This window comes from Arachis hypogaea, chromosome 19 (assembly GCF_003086295.3).
Source record: "Arachis hypogaea cultivar Tifrunner chromosome 19, arahy.Tifrunner.gnm2.J5K5, whole genome shotgun sequence".
NCBI classification, from domain to species: domain Eukaryota; kingdom Viridiplantae; phylum Streptophyta; class Magnoliopsida; order Fabales; family Fabaceae; genus Arachis; species Arachis hypogaea.
In genome coordinates, this window is record NC_092054.1 from 99373312 (window position 1) to 99387753 (window position 14442).

A 14442-nucleotide genomic window follows, 5' to 3' on the forward strand; every position below is an offset into this window, starting at 1 on the left:
ACGAAGATGATGGACGAGCTGAACGGTCACCTCGGACACCAAAAAGACACATCCACATGATACACCGCGGATTCACAGGAGGTGGGATCTCCAAATCGTCCTGAAAGAGATATCTCAAAGAAGTATATCATGTTGAGGGAAAGGAGGAAGCACCGACATCCCGGCGATAACATTTACTAAAGAGGACGCATCCGGCATCATCTCGGGACACGACGATCCCATGGTCATCACTATTATACTAGCAAACGCCAATCTACACTGCACACTAGTAGACCAAGGGAGTTCTGCCGACATCTTATTCAAAACAGCCTTCGACAAGCTCGGTTTAGATGAAAAGGAACTTAGAGCATACCCGAACAATCTGTTTGGACTAGGAGACACTCCGATACAACCGCTGGGATACGTATCGCTACACACTACTTTTGGAAAAGGGAACCAATCTAGGACCCTCAAAATAGACTACATTGTGGTCGACGTAAGTTCAGCCTACAATGCTCTCATAGGTCGGACAACACTCAATCAACTCGGCGCAATAGTCTCAACTCTACATCTATGCATGAAATTCCCAACTACAGAGGGGATAGCCACGATAAAAGCAGATCAAAAGATGGCACGTCGTTGTTATAACGAGAGCTTAAACCTCAAAGGCAGAGGAGAAGAGTTTCATAGCATTGAGCTTGGCGGAGCTCAGCGTCGAGAAGAACTCCGTCCGCACCCAGAAGGTGAGGTAGAGAAGGTTCAGATTGGAGACACCTCGGACAAAACGACTAATATCGGCACGTTCCTAAGAGGAGACTCAAAAGAATTACTGATACAATTCTTACGAGATAATGTCGACCTCTTCGCATGGAAAGCCGCAGACATGCCAGGCATAGACCCTAAGCTAATGTGCCACAAGTTGGCGGTCTATCCAGGATCTCGGCCGGTGCAGCAGAAGCGAAGAAAACTCGGACCAGAACGATCCCAAGCTGTGGAAGAACAAGTACAAACGATACTGGAGGCAGGATTCATAAGAGAAGTCAAGTACCCACTATGGCTAGCCAACGTCGTCTTGGTGAAAAAATCAAACGGGAAGTGGCGCATGTGTACCGATTACACCGATCTCAACAAAGCCTGCCCAAAAGATCCATACCCACTCCCAAGTATTGACGCTCTGGTAGATGCTTCCTCCGGATATAGATACCTCATTTATGGACGCTGATGAGCGGATAATTTATACGCTTTTTGGCATTGTTTTTAGTATGTTTTTAGTAGGATCTAGTTACTTTTAGGGATGTTTTCATTAGTTTTTATGTTAAATTCACATTTCTGGACTTTACTATGAGTTTGTGTGTTTTTCTGTGATTTCAGGTATTTTCTGGCTGAAATTGAGGGACTTGAGCAAAAATCAGATTCAGAGGTTGAAGAAGGACTGCTGATGCTGTTGGATTCTGACCTCCTTGCACTCAAAGTGGATTTTCTGGAGCTACAGAACTCGAAATGGCGCGCTTTCAATTGCGTTGGAAAGTAGACATCCAGGGCTTTCCAGAAATGTATAATAATCCATACTTTGCCCAAGTTTAGATGACGCAAACTGGCATTCAACGCCAGCTCTCTGCCCAATTCTGGCGTCCAGCGCCAGAAACAAGTTGCAAAGTGGAGTTCAACGCCCAAAATGGCACAAAAGCTGGCGTTCAACTCCACAAAGAGCCTCTGCATGTGTAACATTCAAGCTCAGCCCAAACACACACCAAGTGGGCCCCGAAAGTGGATTTATGCATCAATTACTTACTTCTGTAAACCCTAGTGACTAGTTTATTATAAATAGAACTTTTTATCATTGTATTAGTAGTCTTGGTTACTCCGGTTCCCCTCTGGGGCCGAGACCAATGAACTCCATTATCACTTATGTATTTTCAACGGTAGAGTTTCTACACTCCATAGATTAAGGTGTGGAGCTCTGCTGTTCCTCAAAGATTAATGCAAAGTACTACTGTTTTTCTATTCAATTCAACTTGTTCCGCTTCTAAGATATTCATTTGCACTTCAACCTGAATGTGATGAACGTGACAATCATCATCATTCCTTATGAACGCGTGCCTGACAACCACTTCCGTTCTACCTTAGATTGAATGAGTATCTCTTAGATCTCTTAATCAGAATCTTCGTGGTGTAAGCTAGATTGATGGCGGCATTCATGAGAATCCGGAAAGTCTAAACCTTGTCTGTGGTATTCCGAGTAGGATTCAGGGATTGAATGACTGTGACGAGCTTCAAACTCGCGAGTGCTGGGCGTAGTGACAGACGCAAAAGGAGGGTGAATCCTATTCCAGCATGATCAGGAACCTCAGATGATTAGTCGTGCCGTGACATGGCATCTTGGATCATTTTCACAAGAGGAGGAGATGTAGCCACTGACAACGGTGATGCCCTTGCATAAAGCTAGCCATGGAAAGGAGTAAGACTGATTGGATGAAGGCAGCAGGAAAGCAGAGGTTCAGAGGAACGAAAGCATCTCCATACTCTTATCTGAAATTCTCACCAATGATTTACATAAGTATTTCTATCCTTATTTTAGTATTAATTTCGAAAATTCCATAACTATTTTATATCCGCCTGACTGAGATTTACAAGGTGACCATAGCTTGCTTCATACCAACAATCTCCGTGGGATTCGACCCTTACTCACGTAAGGTATTACTTGGACGACCCAGTGCACTTGCTGGTTAGTTGTATCGAAGTTGTGACAACTTATGAATTGAGATTAGAGCACCAAGTTTTTGGAGCCATTACCAGAGATCACAATTTCGTGCACCAAGTTTTTGGCGCCATTGCCGGGATTGTTCAAGTTTGGACAACTGATGGTTCATCTTGTTGCTCAGATTGGGTAACTTTCTTTTCGTTTTCTTTTCAAAAAGTTTTCAAAAATTTTTCAAAAATCTTTCAAAAATTTTTCTTTTGTTTTTGAAAAAAAAATATATAAAAAAAATAATGTTTTCAAAGATAAATTATTCTATGGCTTCAAAACTTTCAAGAATAAATTCTAGAGTTTCATGGTAACATGTTGAATCCTATCTGGCTGAAAAGCCATACCCAAACTCCTTTGGGATTGGTCTTCAACTAATCACCTCAATGGATGTAAATCCATTCTAAAGCTTGACTGGCTATTAAGCCATGTCTAACCCTCAGATTGGAGCTTTAGACTAAAGAGTACAAGATTCCTGGAATTAATATGAAAAATTTTGAATCCTTATTTTTTTTTCTTTTTCAAAATGATTTTCGAAAATTTTAAAATAAAAATACAAAAAATCATAAAATCATAAAAATCAAAAATATTTTTGTGTTTCTTGTTTGAGTCTTGAGTCATGTTATAAGTTTGGTGTCAATTGCATACTCATCTTGCATTTTTTTCGAAAATTTTCATGCATTCATAGTGTTCTTCATGATCTTCAAGTTGTTCTTGGTAAGTCTTCTTGTTTGATCTTTGCATTTGCATGTTTTATATCTTTTCTTGTTTTTCATATGCATTCCTAAATTCTTTATGTCTAAGCATTAAAGAATTCTAAGTTTGGTGTCTTGCATGTTTTCTTTGCATTAAAAATTTTTCAAAAATGTGTTCTTGATGTTCATCATGATCTTCATAGTGTTCTTGGTGTTCATCTTGACATTCATAGCATTCTTGCATGCATTCATTGTTTTGATCCATAACTTTCATGCATTGCATCATTTTTCTTGTTTTTCTCTCTCATCATAAAAATTCAAAAAAAAAATAAAAAAAAAATATCTTTCCCTTTTTCTCTCTTAAAATTTCGAAAATTAGATTTGACTTTTTCAAAAATTTTTAAAATCTAGTTGTTTTCATGAGTCAAATCAAATTTTCAATTTAAAAATCTTATCTTTTTCAAAATCTTTTTCAAAAATCAAATCTTTTTCATTTTTCTTAGTTATTTTCAAAAATTTTTAAAAATATTTTTCAAAAATCTTTTTCTTATTTTTATATCAAATTTTCGAAAATAACAATAATAATTAATGTTTTGATTCAAAAATTTCAAGTTTGTTACTTGCTTGTTAAGAAAGATTCAAACTTTAAGTTCTAGAATCATATCTTGTGATTTCTTGTGAATCAAGTCATTAATTGTGATTTTAAAAATCAAATCTTTTCCAAAACTAATTTCAATCATATCTTTTCAAAATATCTTTTTCAAAATCATATCTTTTTCAAAATTTGATTTTAAAATATCTTTTCTAACTTCTTAACTTCTTATCTTTTCAAAATTTGTTTCAACTAACTAACTAACTTTTTGTTTGTTTCTTATCTTTTTCAAAACTACCTAACTAACTCTCTCTCTCTCTAATTTTCGAAAATATCTTCCCTCTTTTTCAAAAATTCTTTTTAATTAACTAATTATTTTAATTTTTTATTTTAAATTTTCGAAAATTACTAACCTTTTTCAAAAATTATTTTCGAAATTCTCCCTCTCTCATTCTAATTATTTATTCATCTACTAACATCTCCTCATCTCACATCTCTGCTCCCCTCACCCTTGTGTTTCTTTCTTTACATTATATTCTTTGTCTCCATTCTTTTCTTCCACTCACACAGGGACCTCTATACTGTGGTATAAAGAATCCCTATTATTATTATTATTTTTTTTTTGTGCCCTCTTCTTTGTCATATGAGCAGGAGCAAGGACAAGAATATTCTTGTTGAAGCAGATCCAGAACCTGAAAGGACTCTGAAAAGGAAACTAAGAGAAGCTAAAATACAACAATCCAGAGATAACCTTACAGAAATTTTCGAACAGGAAGAGGAGATGGCAGCCGAAAATAATAATAATGCAAGGAGGATGCTTGGTGACTTTACTGCACCTAATTCCAATTTACATGGAAGAAGCATCTCCATCCCTACCATTGGAGCAAACAATTTTGAGCTGAAACCTCAGCTAGTTTCTCTGATGCAGCAGAACTGCAAGTTTCATGGATTTCCATCTGAAGATCCTTTTCAGTTCTTAACTGAATTCTTGCAGATCTGTGATACTGTTAAGACTAGAGTAGATCCTGAAGTCTACAGGCTCATGCTTTTTCCTTTTGCTGTAAGAGACAAAGCTAGAGTGTGGTTGGACTCTCAACCCAAAGATAGCCTGAAATCTTGGGATAAGTTGGTCACGGCTTTCTTAGCCAAGTTCTTTCCTCCTCAAAAGCTGAGCAAGCTTAGAGTGGATGTTCAAACCTTCAGACAGAAAGAAGATGAATCCCTCTATGAAGCTTGGGAAAGATACAAACAGTTGACCAAAAAGTGTCCTTCTGACATGCTTTCAGAATGGACCATCCTGGATATATTCTATGATGGTTTATCTGAGCTATCAAAGATGTCATTGGACACTTCTACAGGTGGATCCATTCACCTAAAGAAAACGCCTGCAGAAGCTCAAGAACTCATTCACATGGTTGCTAATAACCAGTTCATGTACACTTCTGAGAAGAATCCTGTGAGTAATGGGACGCCTCAGAAGAAGGGAGTTCTTGAAATTGATACTCTGAATGCCATATTGGCTCAGAATAAAATATTGACTCAGCAAGTCAATATGATTTCTCAGATTCTGAATGGAATGCAAGCTGCATCCAACAGTACTCAAGAGGCATCTTCTGAAGAAGAAGCTTATGATCCTGAGAACCCTGCAATAGCAGAGGTAAATTACTTAGGTGAACCTTATGGAAACACCTATAATCAATCATGAAGAAATCATCCAAATCTCTCATGGAAGGATCAACAAAAGCCTCAACAAGGCTTTAATAATGGTGGAAGAAACAGGTTTAGCAATAGCAAGCCTTTTCCATCATCCATTCAGCAACAGACAGAGAATTCTGAGCAGAATCCATCTAGCTTAGCAAATTTAGTCTCTGATCTATCCAAGGCCACTGTAAGTTTCATGAATGAAACAAGGTCTTCCATTAGATATTTGGAAGCACAAGTGGGCCAGCTGAGTAAAAGGATCACTGAAATCCCTCCTAGTACTCTCCCAAGCAATACAGAAGAGAATCAAAAAGGAGAGTGCAAGGCCATTGACATAAGCACCATGGCCGAACCTGTAAGGGAAGGAGAGGACGTGAATCCTAAGGAGGAAGACCTCCTGGGACGTCCAGTGATCAATAAGGAGCTTCCCTCTGAGGAACCAAAGGACTCTGAGGCTCATCTAGAGACCATAGAGATTCCATTGAACCTCCTTATGCCATTCATGAGCTCTGATGAGTATTCCTCTTCTGAAGAGAATGAGGATGTTACTGAAGAGCAAGCTGCCAAGTTCCTTGGTGCAATCATGAAGCTGAATGCCAAATTATTTGGCATTGAAACTTGGGAAGATGAACCTCCCTTGTTCACCAATGAACTAAGTGATTTGGATCAACTGACATTGCCTCAGAAGAGACAGGATCCTAGAAAGTTCATAATACCTTGTACCATAGGCACCATGATCTTTAAGGTTCTGTGTGATCTTGGTTCAGGGATAAACTTCATGCCCCTCTCTGTAATAGAGAAACTGGGAATCTATGGGGTGCAAGCAGCTAAAATCTCATTAGAGATGGCAGACAACTCAAGAAAAGAGGCTTATGGACAAGTAGAGGACATGTTAGTAAAGGTTGAAAGCCTTTACATCCCTGCTGATTTCATAATCCTAGATACTGGAAAGGATGAAGATGACTCTATCATCCTTGGAAGACCCTTCCTAGCCACAGCAAGAGCTGTGATTGATGTGGACAGAGGAGAATTAATCCTTCAACTAAATGAGGATAACCTTGTGTTTAAAACTCAAGGTTCTCTCTCTGCAACCATGGAGAGGAAGCATGAAAAGCTTCTCTCACTACAGAATCAACCAGAGCCCCCATAGTCAAACTCTAAGTTTGGTGTTGGGAGGCCACAACCAAACTCTAAGTTTGGTGTTGGAAAGTCTCAACAAAGCTCTGAACATCTGTGAGGCTCCATGAGAGCCCACTGTCAAGCTATTGACATTAAAGAAGCGCTTGTTGGGAGGCAACCCAATGTTTATTTATCTAATTTTATTTTTGTCTTTCATGTTTTCTTAGGTTCATGATCATGTGGAGTCACAAAATAAATGAAAAATTTAGAAACAGAATCAAAAATAGCGGAAGAAAAATCACACCCTGGAGGAAGCACCTGTCTGGCGTTCAACGCCAGAACAGAGCATGGTTCTGGCGCTGAACGCCCAAAATGGGCAGTATCTGGGCGCTGAACACCCAAAATGGGCAGCATCTGGGCGCTGAACGCTAGAATTGTACCCTGGAGAAGAGCTGGCACTGAACGCCCAGAACAAGCATGGTTCTGGCGTTCAACGCCAGAAATGGGCAACAAATGGGCGTTGAACGCCCAAAATGGGCACCAACCTGGTGCTGAACGCCTAGAGTTGTGTGCAAGGGCATTTTGCATGCCTAAATTGGTGCAGGGATGTAAATGCCTTGACACCTCAAGATCTGTGGACCTCACAGGATCATCTCAGGATCTGTGGACTCCACAGGATCCCCACCTTCCTTCCTCATAATCCTAGTTTTTTTTTCCACATCTTCTTCTTCATCTATTCCTTCTTCTTTTGCTTGAGGGCGAGCAACATTCTAAGTTTGGTGTGGTAAAACAATTATGTAAAGGATCTATAGCTCAGTGGTAGAACATGTGGCTGCAAATCAAGAGATCCCTGAGATACCTCAGGGGATGCACTTCCCTCCACATAATTATTGGAAGCAACTGAGGATAGAAATACCAAAAATCACTAGGAATCAAGCCACAAAGGCAAGGAAGAGACATAGAAGAGCTCAAGAACATCATTGGTTCCTCAAGAAGGAAACGCCATCATCACTAAGGTGGACTCATTCCTTGTTCTTACTTTCTCCGTTTTTCGTTTTCTATGTTAAGTGCTTATCTATGTTTGTGTCTTCATTACATGATCATTAGTAGTTAGTAACTTTGTCTTAAAGTTATGAATGTCCTATGAATCCATCACCTCTCTTAAATGAAAAATGTTTTAATTCAAAAGAACAAGAAGTACATGAGTTTTGAATTTATCCTTGAACCTAGTTTAATTATATTGATGTGGTGACAATGCTTCTTGTTTTCTGAATGTATGCTTGAACAGTGCATATATCTTTTGAAGTTGTTGTTTAAGAATGTTAAATATATTGGCTCTTGAAAGAATGATGACAAGGATACATGTTATTTGATAATCTGAAAAATCATAAAAATGATTCTTGAAGCAAGAAAAAGCAGCAAAGAACAAAGCTTGCAGAAAAAAAAAATATAGGCAAAAAAAATAGAAAGAAAAAGAAAAAGCAAGCAGAAAAAGCCAATAACCCTTAAAACCAAAAGGCAAGGGCAAATAAAAAGGATCCCAAGGCTTTGAGCATCAGTGGATAGGAGGGCCTAAAGGAATAAAATCCTGGTCTAAGCGGCTAAACCAAGCTGTCCCTAACCATGTGCTTGTGGCGTGTAGGTGTCAAGTGAAAACTTGAGACTGAGCAGTTAAAGTCAAGGTCCAAAGCAAAAGAAGAGTGTGCTTAAGAACCCTGGACACCTCTAATTGGGGACTTTAGCAAAGCTGAGTCACAATTTGAAAAGGTTCACCCAATTATGTGTCTGTGGCATTTATGTATCCGGTGGTAATACTGGAAAACAAAGTGCTTAGGGCCACGGCCAAGACTCATAAAGAAGCTGTGTTCAAGAATCATCATACTGAACTAGGAGAATCAATAACACTATCTGAACTCTGAGTTCCTATAGATGCCAATCATTCTGAACCTCAATGGATAAAGTGAGATGCCAAAACTATTCAAGAGGCAAAAAGCTATAAGTCCCGCTCATATGATTGAAGCTATGTTTCATTGATAGTTTGGAATTTATAGTATATTCTCTTCTTTTTATCCTATTTGATTTTCAGTTGCTTGGGGACAAGCAACAATTTAAGTTTGGTGTTGTGATGAGCGGATAATTTATACGCTTTTTGACATTGTTTTTAGTATGTTTTTAGTAGGATCTAGTTACTTTTAGGGATGTTTTCATTAGTTTTTATGTTAAATTCACATTTCTGGACTTTACTATGATTTTGTGTGTTTTTCTGTGATTTCAGGTATTTTCTGGCTGAAATTGAGGGACTTGAGCAAAAATCAGATTCAGAGGTTGAAGAAGGACTGCTGATGCTGTTGGATTCTGACCTCCCTGCACTCAAAGTGGATTTTCTGGAGCTACAAAACTCGAAATAGCGCGCTTCCAATTGCGTTGGAAAGAAGACATTCAGGGCTTTCCATAAATGTATAATAATTCATACTTTGCCCAAGTTTAGACGACGCAAACTGGCGTTCAACGCCAGCTCTCTGCCCAATTCTAGCGTCCAGCGCCAGAAACAAGTTGCAAAGTGGAGTTCAACGCCCAAAATGGCACAAAAGCTGGCGTTCAACTCCAGAAAGAGCCTCTGCACGTGTAACATTCAAGCTCAGCCCAAACACACACCAAGTGGGCCCCGGAAGTGGATTTATGCATCAATTACTTACTTCTGTAAACCCTAGTGACTAGTTTATTATAAATAAAACTTTTTATCATTGTTTTAGTAGTCTTGGTTACTCCGGTTCCCCTCTGGGGCCGAGACCAATGAACTCCATTATCACTTATGTATTTTCAATGGTAGAGTTTCTACACTCCATAGATTAAGGTGTGGAGCTCTGCTGTTCCTCAAAGATTAATGCAAAGTACTACTGTTTTTCTATTCAATTCAACTTGTTCCGCTTCTAAGATATTCATTTGCACTTCAACCTGAATGTGATGAAGGTGACAATCATCATCATTCCTTATGAACGTGTGCCTGACAACCACTTCTGTTCTACCTTAGATTGAATGAGTATCTCTTCGATCTCTTAATCAGAATCTTCGTGGTGTAAGCTAGATTGATGGCGGCATTCATGAGAATCCGGAAAGTCTAAACCTTATGACTGTGACAAGCTTAAAACTTGCGAGTGCTGGGCGTAGTGACAGACGCAAAAGGAGGGTGAATCCTATTCCAGCATGATCGGGAACCTCAGATGATTAGCCGTGCCGTGACAGGACATCTTGGACCATTTTCACAAGAGGAGGGGATGTAGCCACTGACAACGGTGATGCCCTTGCATAAAGCCAGCCATGGAAAGGAGTAAGACTGATTGGATGAAGGCAGCAGGAAAGCAGAGGTTCAGAGGAACGAAAGCATCTCCATACTCTTATCTGAAATTCTCACCAATGATTTACATAAGTATTTCTATCCTTATTTTAGTATTAATTTCGAAAACTTCATAACTATTTTATATCCGCCTGACTGATATTTACAAGGTGACCATAGCTTGCTTCATACCAACAATCTCCGTGGGATTCGACCCTTACTCACGTAAGGTATTACTTGGACGACCCAGTGCACTTGCTGGTTAGTTGTATCGAAGTTGTGACAACTTATGAATTGAGATTAGAGCACCAAGTTTTTGGAGCCATTACCAGAGATCACAATTTCCTGCACCAGACGCCTATTCGGGATACAACCAAATTCCCATGTATCCACCAGATCAAGAAAAGACCTCGTTCTTAACACCAAAGGCGAACTACTGCTACATCGTGATGCCTTTCGGTCTCAAGAACGCGGGAGCTACTTATCAAAGGCTAATGAATAAAGTCTTCTCAGATCACATCGGAAAAATCATGGAAGTCTATGTGGACGACATGTTGATAAAAACACAAAGCGAAGATACATTATTGTCCGACCTGGCTCAAGTGTTTGACACTATAAGGAAGCATAACATGCGACTCAACCCCGCAAAATGCACCTTCGCCGTTGAAGCAGGCAAATTCTTGGGCTTCATGCTCACACAAAGAGGAATTGAAGCAAATCCAGACAAATGTCAAGCTATACTCAACATGAAGAGCCCAACCTGTGTCAAAAAAGTACAACAACTCAACGGGAGACTGGCCGCCCTATCCCGATTCTTAGCAGGAGCTGCGATAAGATCTCTCCCCTTCTATGCTACTTTAAGAAAGGGAAAACAGTTCGAATGGACGACAGAATGTGAGCAAGCTTTCCGAGACTTCAAGGAGTTCTTAGGACGGCCACCTATCCTATCTCGACCACGAGAAGGAGAACCACTCATATTATATCTCGCAGTAGGAAGCCGGGCGATAGCCTCAGCACTAGTCAGAGAAGACGAAAATGGGCAACAACCCATCTACTTCATTAGCAAAGCACTACAGGGATCCGAGCTGAACTACCAGAAAATAGAAAAATTTGCCTATACTCTCATCCTAACATCTCGACGACTCCACCCGTACTTCCAGGCTCACACCATTAAGGTTAGAACTAACCAGCCCATAAAAAGAATATTGCAGAAAACAAATTTAGCAGGCAGAATTCTGCAATGGGCAGTCGAGTTGTCAGAATTCGACCTCCAATATGAAGCTCGGACGGCCATCAAATCACAGTATCTGGCCGACTTCATCGCAGAATTCACAGATACCCTGGAAACTCCCACAGAATGGAATCTCTACGTGGACGGTTCCTCAAATAAAACTGGAAGCGGCGCAGGCGTGATAATAGAAAGCAACCAAGGAACCCAAGTTGAGCTCTCCCTCAAGTTCGGGTTCCCGGCCTCCAATAACCAAGCGGAATATGAAGCATTATTAGCTGGATTAAGCTGGCTAAAGAGGTCGGAGCTCAAAAACTCAACATTTACAGCGATTCACAAGTGGTCACATCGCAAATAACAGGGAGCTACCAAGCCAAAGACCCCACCATGAAAAAATATTTGGATAAAACCAAGGAACTACTCAGACAAATCGGGGAATATAAGATCTGTCACATACCCCGCGAACAAAATGCCCGAGCTGATGCACTATCAAAACTAGCCAGCACCAAACCAGGGGGGCAACAATAGAAGCCTCATCCAGGAAATGTTGCAAAACCCGTCAATCTCGAAAGAGGAAAAAGTCCTGGCCACAACAAGTCAGGACCAAGGATGGATGACCCCCATAATCAACTACCTCAAAGAGGGAACACTCCCCGCAGAAGAAAAGGAGGCAAAGAAGTTAAAAAGGGAGGCACAGTACTACACCATCATAAACAACATTCTGTACAAAAGAGAAATCTCAATACCTTTACTAAAATGCGTGCCGACCTCCAACACAAGGGAAATGCTAGAAGAAATACACGGCGGCATTTGTGGCAATCATCTCGGAGCACGAGCTCTTGCCCAAAAAGTACTCCGGGCGGGATTTTATTGGCCAACTCTATAGAAAGAAGCCACAGAATTTGTAAAGACATGTCCACCATGTCAAAAACATGCCAACTTTTACATCGCCCCGCCAGAGGAGCTCATCAGCGTGACTTCGCCTTGGCCGTTTGCAAAATGGGGACTCGATCTTCTCGGCCCCTTCCCACAGGGATCAGGACAAGTTAAATTTCTCATAGTGGGAGTAGATTACTTTACAAAGTGGATCGAGGCAGAGCCCCTAGCCAATGCCACCGCTCAAAGAAGCCGGAAATTCTTATATCGAAACATTGTCACAAGGTTCGAGGTTCCATATTCAATAACCACAGACAATGGCACCCAATTCACAGATGCAGACTTCAGAAAACTAGTAGCCAACTTGAATATAAAGCACCAGTACACCTCCGTCGAACATCCACAAGCCAATGGGCAGGCCGAAGCTGCTAACAAAGTCATATTGGCTGGATTAAAACGGAGATTACAAGATGCAAAGGGAGCCTGGGCAGAAGAACTCCCACAGGTCCTGTGGGCATATCGAACAACGCCACATTCCACCAGGAAGGAATCCCCCTTCCGATTAGCATACGGAACAGAGGCGATGATTCCAATAGAGATTGAGGAAGGGTCGCCCAGAGTAGTTCACTACAATGAGGAGGCAAACTTCCAACTTCAGAGAGAAGAGCTCGACTTGTTACCCGAAATCCAAGAAAGAGCTCGGATCAGGGAAGAAGCTCTAAAACGCCGAATGGCTTCCAGATATAATCAAAGGGTAGTGCCGAGAAATTTCACAGAAAATGGTCTCATCCTAATCCAAAATGATATCAGAACAACTCGTCCAGGAGAGGGAAAGCTGGCAGCAAACTGGAAAGGACCCTTCCGAATTGTAGAAGTACTTGGAAAGGGCTACTACCGAATTGTAGAAGTACTGGAAAGGGTTTTTAATGAGGCGCCAAGTTGAGACTCAGACAATCCCATATGTATATATTTGCACTTTTCCTTTAAATAAAATATATTTTAGATATTCTACAAAGATTTCAAGACGCATTAATCTGAAGCATTCATCGTCCGATTATAAAGCAACAGATCGGCAGAAAGTGAAAAACAATTTCACTGCACGATCACGATAAAGACAATCGTCCGATAAAGGTGAAAACGCGATTCACCCAAAGGACGATCTAGAGATGACAACCACTTTCTACAAATCGGCAAAGATGAACACAGAATAATGTAAGAAGTTATCGAAAGTGATCCAAAAAAGGACCTGACGAGGTCTTACGGATTGCTAAAATAATAACTTAAAGACTGGCCGACGTTGAGAAGTCGGACCAAGTCAACCCAAGTTATAAGTAAATCCTGGAAAGAGGTCTGGCCAACCATATTAAAGAGGATTACTTTAACTTAGAAGGGCTCGACATGACAAAGTCAGCCCAAAATGAGAAGTTATCAAAGTAGTCCCTGAAAGATATCTGACAAAGATCCAAGAAAGAGGACTACAAATAACTTAAAGGAGACCGATATAACCAAGTCGGACTCCTACTACTTAAAAGTTATCAAAGTAGTCCCTGAAAGAGATCTGACAAAGATCCAAGAAAGAGGACTACAAATAATTTAAAGGAGACCGATATAACCAAGTCGGACTCCTACTACTTAAAAGTTATCAAAGTAGTCCCTGAAAGAGATCTGACAAAGATCCAAGAAAGAGGACTACAAATAACTTAAAGGAGACCGATATAACCAAGTCGGACTCCTATTACTTAAAAGTTATCAAAGTAGTCCCTGAAAAAGATCTGACAAAGATCCAAGAAAGAGGACTACAAATAACTTAAAGGAGACCAATATAACCAAGTCGGACTCCTACTACTTAAAAGTTATCAAAGTAGTCCCTGAAAGAGATCTGACAAAGATCCAAGAAAGAGGACTACAAATAACTTAAAGGAGACCGATATAACCAAGTCGGACTCCTACTACTTAAAAGTTATCAAAGTAGTCCCTGAAAGAGATCTGACAAAGATCCAAGAAAGAGGACTACAAAAATAACTTAAAGGAGACCAATATAACCATGTCGGACTCCTACAACTGGAAAGTTATCAAAGCAATCCCTGAAAGAGACCTGACAAAGATCCAAGAAAGAGGATTACAAAAATAACTTAAAGGAGACCGATATAATGAAGTCGGACTCCTACTACT

At 40.2% G+C, this 14442-nt stretch overlaps 1 non-coding gene across 1 annotated transcript; it reads right to left on the bottom strand.

Annotated features, from left to right (window-relative positions):
- Positions 1-5186: 5186 nt before the first annotated feature.
- LOC112781369 (small nucleolar RNA R71) lies at positions 5187-5294 on the bottom strand. Its single transcript, XR_003192150.1, has one exon. It is a non-coding gene; the product is annotated as a small nucleolar RNA R71 (small nucleolar RNA).
- Between the last annotated feature and the right edge of the window lie 9148 nt (positions 5295-14442).